We start from the raw sequence: 13,676 nt of genomic DNA, 5'->3' as shown, positions 1-13,676 counted from the left end.
GGTACCACAATGGAATTAGAGACATACATACAGGAGAAAACAAAATGGAAAGTATCGAACAGTACTCTTATTTACAAGCATTAGTAGCGAGCGCAACAAAATTCCTAAACGCAACAAATTCCATTGGATTAATCTTTGAAAAAGAACACAAACCTGAAGATGGCATATTCCACATTAGAAACAGTGCTTGGCGATTTCTAAACTATGATTACTTAAAATCCAAAAACCCAATACACAATGTAATTTTACGAGATGGTACACAATCGGCAGTATCACATATGGCAGCAGGACCTATAAAATATGAAAAAGCAACAGTGGACAATTACTTATATAGCAACATTATAGACGTGCCAAAACTAAACTTTACCACGCCAGTCGGAATTGGAATTATACCATTATTAAGTTCAGACGGAGCGCACGAATCGAGCATATTAAATATAATGGTTGAAACGGGCATTGAAATCGAAGCACAATCGCATGGACAAAACATATTATATAGCGCAATGAGAAACACACAACCAAATCCATTAGTAATGGGTTACAGAATTTCAGATCACTACCAAAGCGGAATTATTCTAGGACATCAGCCGATAACGGATCTTATAGCAACGCCATTGGAACATCAACCGGAACCGGCGAGTGAACAAGTTGAAATAGCAGCAAGACAAAGACGACAAGTAAACGAAGGCGATTACGATCACACATTTTTAGAACAAAATCAAAGAATATTAGAAAGTGAAGTAAAATCATTACAGGCGGAGCAAAATTATGAAAAAACACAACTTGAAAAATTAGAACAGTCTTCAAAAACCGAACACAGCGCAATCGGTGAATTAAAACGCAAAGCAGAATTGGCATTAAACGCAATTAAAACTATTGAAAATAAAATCAGCAAAAATACGCCAACATCAAATCAACCGCCGCAAGCGCCAAAGCCACACCAGACATCAAGACCAGGACCAGGACACCGTCAATAATAATAATAATAATAATACTTAGGCATGTTATCTCCGGTTGTTCGGCGCTTTCTAACACTGAGTATCTGCACAGACACAACTTAGTAGCCCGGATTGTCCATCAGGAACTCGCTCTGAAGTATGGTCTTCTGGATGTTAGACTGCCTTATTATAAGTACGTCCCGGAAGCCGTGCTCGAAAATAACCGCGCCAGGCTCTACTGGGACCGGTCCATCATCACAGACAGGACTATTCCAGCGAATAAGCCTGACATTGTGCTGATGGACCGGGCACAGTCAGGGATATTTTTGGTAGACATAGCGATCCCCCATGACGAGAATCTCGAGAATGCCGCAACAGAGAAGAAAAGAAAATATCTAGACTTGGCACACGAGGTTTCTGACATGTGGGGTAGCTTGTCGACTGAAATTATACCGATAGTGGTTTCTGCAAACGGTTTAATTCCAGTCAGCCTCTCTGGATACTTGAGGAGGCTGGGGCTCCGGGACGGTGTGCTCCGAGCTCAAATGCAGAAAGCGGTGCTTCTCGATACCGCCCGAATTGTCCGCCGGTTTCTTTCCCTTTCTCCCTGACCCTTGGCCGTCTGATCTCCCCTGCCGAGGGAATCCCGCCTGGCTAGGATTATTTATGTATTTATGTATGTATAGTGTGTAATTTAGGTTTTATACATATGTATTTATCGTAAATACGTAGTATATTTATTAGTTTTTATTTTACCATTATTTATTTACTTTATCTATCATATAAAAACCAGCCAGGCGGAGACAGAATTAATATAAAAGAATAATAATACAATACATATAATCATTCAATACGTAGTACAAGTCTGTGACTTACGTGTACATATTAAGGTGATGAATAAAAGGTGATCAAATTTGGTCTAGTTAGGTTTGATTAGGTTAAATTAGGTTAGGTTAGGTTAAACACTACTACGCAAAGTCCACGGTCTGGGGATGCCCTGCCACGGATGCGAGAGGAGAACTGGTGGAGGAGTGGCTCGCCTCGAATGGCTTGGTTGTTCTGAACGCGGGGAACACGAACACATGCGTGCGGATGCAGGGTGGCTCCATTGTGGACGTGTCCTTCGCCAGCGCGGACCTGGCACGAACCGTCCGGGACTGGGTAGTCCTGGAGGGTGTGGAGTCTTTGTCCGACCACAGGTACATCCGGTTTGACGCCTCCCCCCTCCCTGGCGGTTCTAGTCCCGGGCGTGTTGCGTCGTCGTCAGAGATCGGCCCGAGGTGGGCCCTCAAAAAACTTGACGGGGAAGCGGCGATCCAGGCGTCTCTGGTCGCAAGCTGGAACCCAACACCGAACGTGACGGAAGTAGAGTCCGAGTCGCGGTGGCTCCACGAAGCGGTCACGCACATTTGTGACGTCGCGATGCCCCGCGTGGTGCGGCCGCCGGCTCGGACGGCGGTGTATTGGTGGTCGGAAGATCTCGGTCGTCTTCGTGTGTCCTGCGTGTCAGCAAGGCGGCAGTACTCAAGATATCGTCGTCGCCGTAGACGAAGCGGGCACACCGAGGAAGAGGAGAGGCGCCTCTACACCGCCTACCAGGACGCGAAAAAGGCCCTCAGGGTGGCCATCGCTGTTGCGAAAGAGGAGGCCTGGCAGGAGCTGCTGGCGTCGTTGGAAGTCGACCCCTGGGGTCGACCATATCGGCTCGTCATGAGCAAGCTCAGACCCTGGGCCCCACCCCTAACGGCGAGCATGGATCCGGAGGTCCTGAATAGAGTGGTGGAGACCTTGTTCCCCTCCATGAGGGAGGATTTCGTTGCACCCAAAATGGTGTTTGCGCCAGCGACGTCAAATCGTAATACGGACGGGGAAGTCCCGGAAGTGGAAGAGAGGGAACTGTGGGCGGCTGTGTCTCGGCTTCAGGCCAAAAACACCGCCCCAGGCCCCGATGGGATCCCCGGACGCATATGGGTCCTGGCCCTAAAGAACGGACTGGACGACAGGTTCCGAGCTTTCCTTACTCGGTGCCTCAAGGAACATACTTTCCCAGACGACTGGAAGACGGGGAAACTCGTACTGATTGGAAAGGCAGGAAGACCGGCAGATTCACCTTCGGCGTATCGCCCAATAGTCCTGCTCGGGGAGGCGGGTAAGCTTTTTGAGCGCGTTATTGCGACCCGCCTCACAGAACACCTCGACCGAGTAGGGCCAAATTTGGCAGACTGCCAGTATGGTTTCCGGCGCGGCCGCTCTACCATCGACGCTATTGCACGGGTGAGGGCTGTCGCTGAAGAGGAGGTCGACAAAGGTGGCGTTGTCTTGGCGGTATCTTTAGATATCGCCAATGCCTTCAACACATTGCCTCACGCATGTATAATGGAGGCCCTGCGGTTTCATGGGGTCCCGTTGTACTTGCGTGAGACGATCCAGGCCTACCTATCGGATAGGACAGTGGTATATCCCACAACCACCGGATTTGGACAGAGAAGAGTGTCGTGCGGCGTTCCACAGGGTTCCGTTTTAGGGCCACTACTGTGGAACGTCGGTTACGACTGGGTCCTTCGTGGCCCGACTCTCCGTGGCGTTAGCGTCGTCTGTTACGCGGACGATACACTAGTGTTGGCAAGGGGCAGTAGCTATCGGGAAGCGAGTGTGCTAGCTACTGCCGGAGTAGCCCAAGTAGTGGGCAGGATTAGGAGTCTGGGCCTGACGGTGGCCCTGGAGAAGTCCGAAGCCCTATGTTTCCACGGGCCTCGCCGAGCGCCACCGCCAGGTGCTCATCTGATTGTGGGCGGAGTTTCCATCGGCGTCGGGTCTACAATGAAATATCTCGGAGTTGTACTCGACAGCCGGTGGAAATTCCAAGAACATTTCCGGCAGATGGCGCCGAAGCTCGCGCGCACTTCGTTCGCCCTGAGCAGGTTATTGCCTAATCTGGGCGGACCGAGCGCGAGCTGCCGGCGTCTCTATGCCGGAATTGTTAGATCGATGGCCTTGTATGGGGCCCCTATCTGGGCGGATGCCCTCGAGCGCCGCAATAAAGCCCAACTGCGCAGATCGCAGAGGGTAGTGGCGCTCCGAGCGGCTCGTGCATACCGCACCGTGTCGTTGGAGGCGGCATGCGTACTAGCTGGGACTCCCCCATGGGAGCTGGAGGCGTCGGCGTTGTCGGAGGTCTACTGGAAATCCGCCGACGCCAAAGGTCGGGGGGAGGCTCCAAGTGGAGAGGAACTCGGAGAGTGGCGACGGAGCGCAAAGGACACTGTCCAGCGCTGCTGGCTCGAACAGCTGAGCCAGCCGGGAGCGGGTCACCGCACCATAGCGGCGATTCGCCCCGTTCTCAAAGAATGGTTGACGAGACGATGGGGTGCACTCTCATATCGCCTAGTGCAGGTCCTTTCGGGGCATGGCTGCTTCGGGAGGTACCTGTGCAACGTGGCCAGACGGGAGCGCACTCCACAGTGCCGATTCTGTGGCGCTGCGGAGGATGACGCGGCACACACCCTGACATACTGCACAGCATGGGCGGAGGAGCGAGCCGTGCTTGTGAACAACATCGGAGATGACATCTCGCTGCCGACCGTTGTGTCTGCGATGGTTGGCAGCGAGCCTGGATGGAGCGCCGTCGCCGCCTTTTGCGAGGCGGTGATGGAGAAAAAGGAAGTGGACGAGCAACGCCGGGAGGATGATCCGGAGGAGGATCCCGTGCGCCGCCGCCGACCGATGCGCCGACGCCGGGCTTTTGCCCAGGCGTCTTAATAGTTTTATCATCAAAAGACGCGTTGGTCGGTGCCGGGTTGGGGGACCTGGTAGGAGTGGGGCGATAGTTCTCCGTCGCCCACTCGGAGATGATTGATGTGGCCATAAAGTGCGTCACGAGAGATGTGTCTTGCTAAAGGACAAACGCCCGCCGGGGACAAGGATAAGGGTAACTGTCACCTTACCCCCGGCACTGGCGGGATGGCGGTTTCGAGGAGTTTTGGTCGGTAGTAGCCCCTCCGGTCATATACGGGCCGGGGGAGCGGCTGAGTCCGACACACCTGCCCGCTCCCCCCCTGGGCGGGTGGACGGCTCATAAACGGGTTTCTCCTCGTAAAAAAAAAAAAAAAAAAGCTTAAACACTACTACTACTACGAATAGTATATGCTATGCCAACTCGGTATGATAACTGCGTTACCATACCTCGTTAGCATAGCTAACGTACCATACATACATACATACACAACTACCTACCTACATAACCCTGACTAAACAATATTAACTAAATAATATTTTTGTTGTGAGTTCATATTGTCTTTTTATTCCCCTTTATACCTATAGAAAGGAGAAGTAACTAAAATATCAGTTTTCAACAGGAACGTTTTAAACTGCCTGAACGGCTTGAAGGAGTCAATATCTCGGCCGAGATCACCTAAAAATATACATGTATATAAGGAAAAAAAAGGCAAATTAATATTAAATGATAATAAAATGGCGGTGGAATCGAATGACGCGACACCGTGTGATGTTTAGGAGAGATCTGCAGCGCAACCGAGGACCCACTACCAACGTGTCGGAGGAAAGAAGCAGGTTCGGACCCACGAGCAACCCATCTTTTTGTTCATTTTTTTTTAGTTATTTTTTTAATAAATTTCTTTTTTTTCTGTTTATGTTAGTGGCCGTTATTTATTCCATTTTTCAAGAGCAGTAAATAAATTACTTTAATTTGAATGTATGTAAAAATTAAACAACTTTTTATATTAACGTCGATGGAAAAATCAGCAATCTATATTGACGAATTAAAACATGGGAGTTGTTGGGAGTATCTTATTGGTGCTTAACAGAGGTACATTTTTGTGAGAAAGGTGTAAAAACGAATACAGCTGTGTATCAAAATACAGTCCTGACGAACCTTGTGGAAACTGTTTCTCATACCATGTTCAATAACAGGCACTGGGTGTTCCAACAAGATTCGGCGCCAGCTCTTAGAGCGAAGAGCACACAAGACTGGCTGGCGGCGCGTGAAATCGACTTCATCCGGCACGAAGACTGGCCCTCCTCCAGTCCATTTCATACGTCGTCCATTCGTTTGTGATTTTTATAAATGGCGTCTACGTTGGTGCAAAAATATTTATATTAAAGGATACACAAGATATCATATGTCAACGAAAATCAATTCGATAGGCATAAATTTGTGTACACCGCTATGTTAACTTACAATAGCACCGTCCACACTACAACGCGTTTCACCCCATACGAATTGGTATTTGGACATAAGCCTTTCATACCAGACTCTGTTTTCGAACTTCAGGCTGACGTAACTTATCCTGAATATATCAAAATGCTACATCATCGTCTTAAATTATCTCGTGAAAAAGCCCTGCAAAATATCCATGTTTCTAAGGAATGATCAAAAAATTATTATGATCAACACAGTCGCCCTGTTCAATATAAGTCTGGCGAATACGTATATATAAAAAACCATGTAAGACTATGAAAAACCCTATCCACATTGTGGAAAGGTCCTTATAAAATTGTTAGAGTAAACCACAATAACACCTTAACTCTACTCATAAATTTTGCTTTAATATAAAGACAAAATAAGTATATTAAGGACGATTTTGAGGTTATGGAACAAAGACAAGAGAACAATATGGAACAAGAACAAGAGTTCGGTAAATGTCTATTTTATTATTTAATTACATTCTAAATATCATCATCCTGCCATGGAACTGATCCAGCTTCGGACATTAAATAGTTTACGAATTCTGTTCGAACTAAATTGGCAGAATTACCACTTCGTGTTCTTACTTCGTGGGATAGGTTTTCGTAACTAGATTTCAGATTTTTTCAGAAACGTTATTATCACTGTTTGAGCCCTCCTTGTCCCTTATAAAGTTGTGTAGAACAGTACATGCCTTAACGGTCCATACAGCTGTTGTTTTATCGATGTCTAGAGGCCGATGGAATATTCTCCACTTATTAGCTAAGATACCGAAGGCACATTCAACGTATCTCCTAGCTCTAGTCAAACGATAGTTGAATAATCGCTTATTTTTGTCCAGATGCGTCCCGACAAACTACCTTAGTAAATTTTCGTGTAATCCGAAACCTTCGTCTCCAATGACCACATAAGGAACTCTCGTTTCTGATTCTCTTGTTAATGGGCATGGTCTCGTATTTGTAGACTGCCGTCTAACACCACACTAAAAGACACTAAAAGATAAAAAGAATTGCAAGACGTCTGGTTCCGCTGTCTCAAACACGAAGCCCTACAAATACCATAATCAGATGCTGTTTTTGAAAAAAGTAGTTGCTGCTGGTGAAACGCACGAAAGCGTCTCTGCTAAACAAACTGTAGAACAAACCGAAGATGACACCACGAGATCGAATGAACCTACAAAGGAAGATGACAGTGTGACTACAATGACACAACTTGACAATGACAGTCAAAAAGAACAAAAATCTAGCCCCCCCGCCAAAACGAACCAGCCAAAAGAAAGTTTAATGAAATGGATGCCAAAATGATGTCCTGCATTGACTATCAGATAAAACCGAAGAAAATTGAGCAGGAAGACCGCAATCTATCTTTTTTCAGAGGTATTTTGCCGTCTTTGGCGTTGCTTGATGATGACCAAACTTTGGAATTCCAGTCAGGGGTGTTAAACCTATTAAAAATATTAAACATAGGAGAAGTTGGCCAGTCAACTTATGACTGGTCAGCCTATACACAAACATCTGGTGCTAGTGACTATCAATCCCAGGGCTATTTTAGCACACCACAGCCTACTGATAGTGCACTATCGCCAGTACAATCTGTATACAGTGATGCTACGTTAGATCTGAGTTTTAAAAATAAAAGTACGTACCTTAAAAATATCGCTAGTTTTTCTTCTGGGCAGATACTTTTCCTCAAACGAGTATCTTGCTTTTTTAAATCCTTTTCCAATAGTTTTAGAAGTTCATCAAAAGTAGACATTGACATACGAAAGTAATTGAAAAATTTCGATTCATCACCTCGTAATTGACTCATAAGTAAACTGTAAGCACCCTCTCTAGATCTTTGGGCCAGAAGTGGATGCTGCCAATAACGTCGAATCTTCCTTCTCCGACGATAGTACCAAGAGTTTAGCAAAGTATTTTTTGTTAATACATTATTATTACTTTATACGTCACCAAGAAACAAATTGTATTGTTTTATGATATTTTTTATTGATTTCAGGAAAACAGGTTTCAACTAAATGGAATAATATACGAGATTCGTGGCTTAAGACAGCAAAAAAAACAAAAAGATGAGTCTAAATCTGGATCTTCGGCCAAAAAGACTCGAAATTATTTATATCACGACCAATTAACGTTTTTGAAAAAAGTCTCCGAACCTCGACCACCACATGAGTCAGTTTCAAAAAAAGCAAGAACCGAGACTGAAGTAGGCATGGAATCAGATTTTCGTTCACCTTTAATTAAAGATAAAAGAAAAGAGGTAAATGACAGGATGGTAAAGTTTTTGGACTCCAGAATAAACCCAGAAAAGGAAAACCATCATCTGTCTTTCTTCAAAGGCATTATACCAATCTTGAACACTTTAACTATCGAAGAGACTTTAGAATTTCAAGCTAGCGTCATGATAATGTTGCAAAAAATTAAAAGTAGGAATTATGAGAGACCAAATTACGGACATTGGCGTAATTCATATAATGAGATGGCAGGACCAGATCAGTATTCTGGATACTACACACATAATAGCGTCAATCAACAGGCAACACCTACGCAAGATCAACACCACCCTGGATACTCTATGCAATATAATAGTAGTATTCAACAGGCAACATCTATACCATCAACTTCATCTCAGACATCGAATCAGATTCTAGCTTCGCCATCAGCATCTAGTATCATACATATCATCATATATCTTTCCATACATTCCCAAGACTCAGATTACTTAGATTTTGAAGGGATTTAAGTTTGAGTACAAATAAATACTTAAGTTATTTGCATTTTTAATTCATGTCTAGTCGTCCCAGTAAATCGTCAAAAGTGGTTGCTGTCATTAGAAAATAATTGAAGAACTTTGATTCGTCTCTTCTAAGTTCACCCATCAATGTTTCAAATGTTCCAAGTGAAAATCTTTCCCGTAAAATAGGGTGTACCCAATGTTTTCTTTTATTTTGCCTTCTATTAAGATACCACCACAACACAACAATTTCGTCGTCCATTGTGCGTGCAGGTCCAAATTCAACTGAGTTAAGTACTTGAATGTCTGAATTTCTTCCGGGATCCGATGTAATGTGAACACTCTGTCCGGTGTCCGGTTTTCGGCAGATCTCCCGGAGCAGCGTAGTGGGAACGCTGCCTATTAAGCAATTTTCTGTGATATTCATTATTTGGCATTTTAGTGAACGAGGACATGCATTTCATCATCATCATGCATCGCATTTGCGATGGTCATGTCGCAAAGGAAAATTACATATCTAATCTAATTTAGATGATTTAATGGCATGCTTATCTGTAAATTGTAAAGGTATAGAGGTTTTTGAAATCGACGAGTCAAGGTTTCCTGAAATCGATCTACTCTTGAAGGAGAGCGCTACACGTCCTTTTAAAGGTAGGCTCGAAATACATCAAATTACCCCATAACCCCAAGCTCCCAGAAGCCCTTGTGATACAAAAGAAGGGCACGCTGACGTACTGTTATAACCCTTCACAGTATGGACGTATCGATTAATCAGCAATATATTGAAGACGAAGTTTTCCATTGTTGTAAGTATTGTGCAATATCTGCCATCAGCAGATTTAGCTTTCTTTATAAGTAATTTATACAAATAATTTAGTCGATTGCTAGAGCTCGAGGTGACAACCCGGATTCGGAGACCATCTAAGTTTTCAATTAAAAAGTGTGTGGAAAAGTTTTGGGTTTTCTTTTTAAAAAGAACCCCAGCGCCGCCCGCAAAACAGATCTAATATCTTTAGAACCTTATCTTGAAAATGTTGAAAAACAATTACACAGAACTCAAGATTTATGTATTAAAATTCAGTCGCAAGACGAAATTCAATGTAAGGATATCTGTAGTCCTATAGAAGTTTTAATACAATCAAATTACATTAAATTGCAATCTTTGTCTCACGTCATTATTAATAAATCTTCCACAAAGACCAGAAGGTCTCTAGAATTTGGTGGAGAAATTTTAAAATTTATTTTCGGCACCTTAGACGCCGATGACGCAAGGAAATATGACTCTGCAATTAACGCCTGTCAAAAGAGTGAGATAGAATTATTTCGTCTTATGAAAGATAACATACATATTGTTAAATCGACTATAAATAATGTTAACTCTACTATTTCCAAACTTAATCAAAACGAATTAAAGTTAAATACGCAAATTAATAACATGAATGAAATACTATCTCAAATTACTAAAATCGATAATTCGTTACTCTATACTTCTAAGATAAATACATTTTTAAATATTATTGAAGGCTCTTTATTAACGATTTCTAATTTGTTAGATACTACATTAAATGCTATTTTATTTTCAAAGGTAAATGTACTACATCCTAGCGTAATTAGTCCCTTAGGTTTATACATCGAACTATCAAAGCATAGTAACCAAATAAATAAAAGACTCGATTTTCCAGTTCAATTAAACTTAGCTAACATTCATTCTATAATTGATGTCTCTGAATTAACGTCTTATTATTATAATAATAAGGTTATTTTTGTCTTACAAATTCCACTAATTACACAAGACAAATACACTGTTTATAAAAACATTCCTCTGCCTACAGCTCATGAAGATTCACATTACAAAACATTTGCACTTATCCAACCTTCTAACTCCTATATTGCCATTAGTACAGATAGGATGCATTATGCAATGTTGGATAGTCTAGAAACTTGTAAATCTTTAAATGATGAATATTCCATATGTCAAATAACTACTATACTTTCAACATTAATAAATCCAAGTTGTGAATCAAAGTTATTAACAGAGGTGGTCCTTACACTACCACCCGAATGTAATTCTAAATTATTATATGGTGAAATTGATATTTGGCATAAGTTGAATAATAATAAATGGATTTATGTCCAGTCAAATATAAATAAACTTACAATAAAATGCGATGACGCAATTAGTGATCACTCGTTAATCGGAACGGGAATAGTCAAAATCACCGATAACTGTATTGGTTTTTCTAAGACTATTCAGTTGATGCCAGATAGCTCAATTTCTGTTAAAATATCGTCTCCTTTAGACATAAATTTTGATATAACTATTGATGACTGTTGTAAGAAAGACATATTCAATAAATCATTACCATATCTTACTCCTATATCTTTAAGCAAAATTAATCTAGATTCATTAAAATACGCAAATCACCAAATGGATGATTTAGAGAAAGAGTTAAATAATGTACAAAACGAATCTCATTTTATTAAATATGTCTCATATTATTCTACATTTACTTATATCTTTATTGTTTGTTTAATTTTCTATATTTGTTTCAAATTGTATAAATGTTACAAACAAAGTCGCCACAGCAGTATTGGCTGTTGCATACAAATATTCAATCAATGCCATAATAAAAAATCAACTAAACAAAGTAATAAGTTGTCAAATGTCATAGAAATGACAGATATTTCTACATCCGACGATGAGAAATCTACTAGATCTCTGCCAGTTATGAATTACAAATCATGTAAACTTAATCCAGATAAAAATCTGACAATGTCAAAAAGAAATATAAACTTTTAAGTAATTGAATGTTACTAATTTTGTTCACTTACTATTTCTAAGATTAATTATTAATTTCTATATCATTTGTTTAATTATGTTTAATTTCTAGTTCTACTATTTTTGAATTGTGAATATTTTATTCAACTACTATTTTCAAGAATTATTACTATATTTACTAATTTCAATGTGTTTAATTTCTAATTTTACTATTTTTTGAATTATGGACATTTTGTTCAATTACTATTTTTAAGAATTTTTACTACATTTACTATATCATGTGTTTAATTATAATTCTACTATTTTTGATTATAACAACATTGTATTGTTATTTCTAAGTTATTATTACTATGTCTTATGTTTAATAATGTTCAATTTCTGTATGTTATTTCTATTTTCAATGGTCTCCTAATTCGCGATTCTAATTCTAATTCCAATTCTAATTCGCTTCATCTTAAATGGATAAAGCTTCGTCAAAAAGGGGGAGCTGTTATAACCCTTCACAGTATGGACGTATCGATTAATCAGCAATATATTGAAGACGAAGTTTTCCATTGTTGTAAGTATTGTGCAATATCTGCCATCAGCAGATTTAGCTTTCTTTATAAGTAATTTATACAAATAATTTAGTCGATTGCTAGAGCTCGAGGTGACAACCCGGATTCGGAGACCATCTAAGTTTTCAATTAAAAAGTGTGTGGAAAAGTTTTGGGTTTTCTTTTTAAAAAGAACCCCAGCGCCGCCCGCAAAACAGTACGCTGAAATACTGCGTAGAATAAAAAAGGATGAAACCCTTAAAGGCGTAGGAGACCATGTCTCAAAAATCCGCAGGACTGTCGGCGGAGACATGATTTTTGTAATTAACAAACATGGTACGGGAAAAACTGAACAGTACTGCAACGCCATAAAAACGGTGCTGGGCGAAGAGGCCCTGGTCAAAAGTAAGATCCCAGAGAAAACTATCATCGTAAAGGACCTTGACGAAATCACCACAAAGGAAGAAATTAGGGATGCCTTACAAAGCGTACTGGGTAAAGGCGAAACTGTAGACATAAATGCCGTTAAATCCCTCAAGAAAACGTATGGTGGCATGCAAACAGCCTTGGTAGTATTACCAATCGAGCTGGCCAACAAAATTCTCGAAGCAGGGAGGGTTCGCGTAGGATGGGTAATATGTTGGGGTGCGGTGGCCGGTGACCTCCTCGTGGTCTGGTGAGGCTAACAACTGGCCGGGAGGGAGATAGGGTCTGCGGGGCTAAACCGGACAGGGCTACCCATACCGGGAAGGCCCGCGGACACTATGGGGCTCTTGCGGGTCCTGCGTTTAGCGCAGGCCCTGGACGGGGTCCAAGCACGCCCACCGGGCGGTGCTGGGCGCGACGTGCACCGAGGTGCCGCCGTGCGGAGTGAAGGGGTGTTTTCCCGCGGGGCTATGCCGGACAGGGCCTCCCATACCGGACAGGCCCGCGGGGAACACCAGGGGACCCTCAGGGGTCGGAGGATGTGGGAGTGGTCAGTGGCTAGAGTCTCTCGCAGACACCGGGCGCACGCTGAGGGTCATGCTGACGCGCTGCGACTCGCTTGTATTGGACAGGGGCGCTACGGCGTCCAACACTGATTGTGACTCGGACTCTTCGGCCACCAGCTACATGTCGGTCGTGTCTGGAGAGTCCAACAGAAGGGCCTTCCTCAAAAGAGGTAGGGGCCCTTCTGACCCGGAAGATACAAATGGCGCTGCTTCCGCCAAGGGGGCAGCCCACAAATCAAAACGAGGACGGGGCCGGCCCCTCAATACGGAGTTAGCCGAGACCGAGGTGGCCGCGTCGCTACGCACAGCGAGAGAGGCAAGGGCCTCCATACCATCCGGCCCAGCTCATCTCTCGCTGGTGGATACTGAGGAAGACCAAACGAGTGCTGCCCTCAACAAATGCGTCGAGGCATCACTTAAAACAATTATAGACGTGGCAACCAAGTCCACCAATATAAAGGGGACGTTGGTGAAAGCGCTGAAGGAGGCGGCGGC

General features: G+C 42.9%; 2 pseudogenes; both read left to right on the top strand.

Moving 5' to 3' along the window:
* Positions 1–5,442: 5,442 nt before the first annotated feature.
* LOC123722580 lies at positions 5,443–8,278 on the top strand (annotated as a pseudogene).
* Positions 7,996–9,372, top strand: LOC123722579 (annotated as a pseudogene).
* The last annotated feature ends 4,304 nt before the right edge of the window (positions 9,373–13,676 follow it).

Source organism: Papilio machaon, chromosome 28, assembly GCF_912999745.1.
Source record: "Papilio machaon chromosome 28, ilPapMach1.1, whole genome shotgun sequence".
Classification (NCBI taxonomy): domain Eukaryota; kingdom Metazoa; phylum Arthropoda; class Insecta; order Lepidoptera; family Papilionidae; genus Papilio; species Papilio machaon.
The sequence above is the reverse complement of the archived record's forward strand: the minus strand, read 5'-3'. Positions and strand labels throughout refer to the sequence as shown.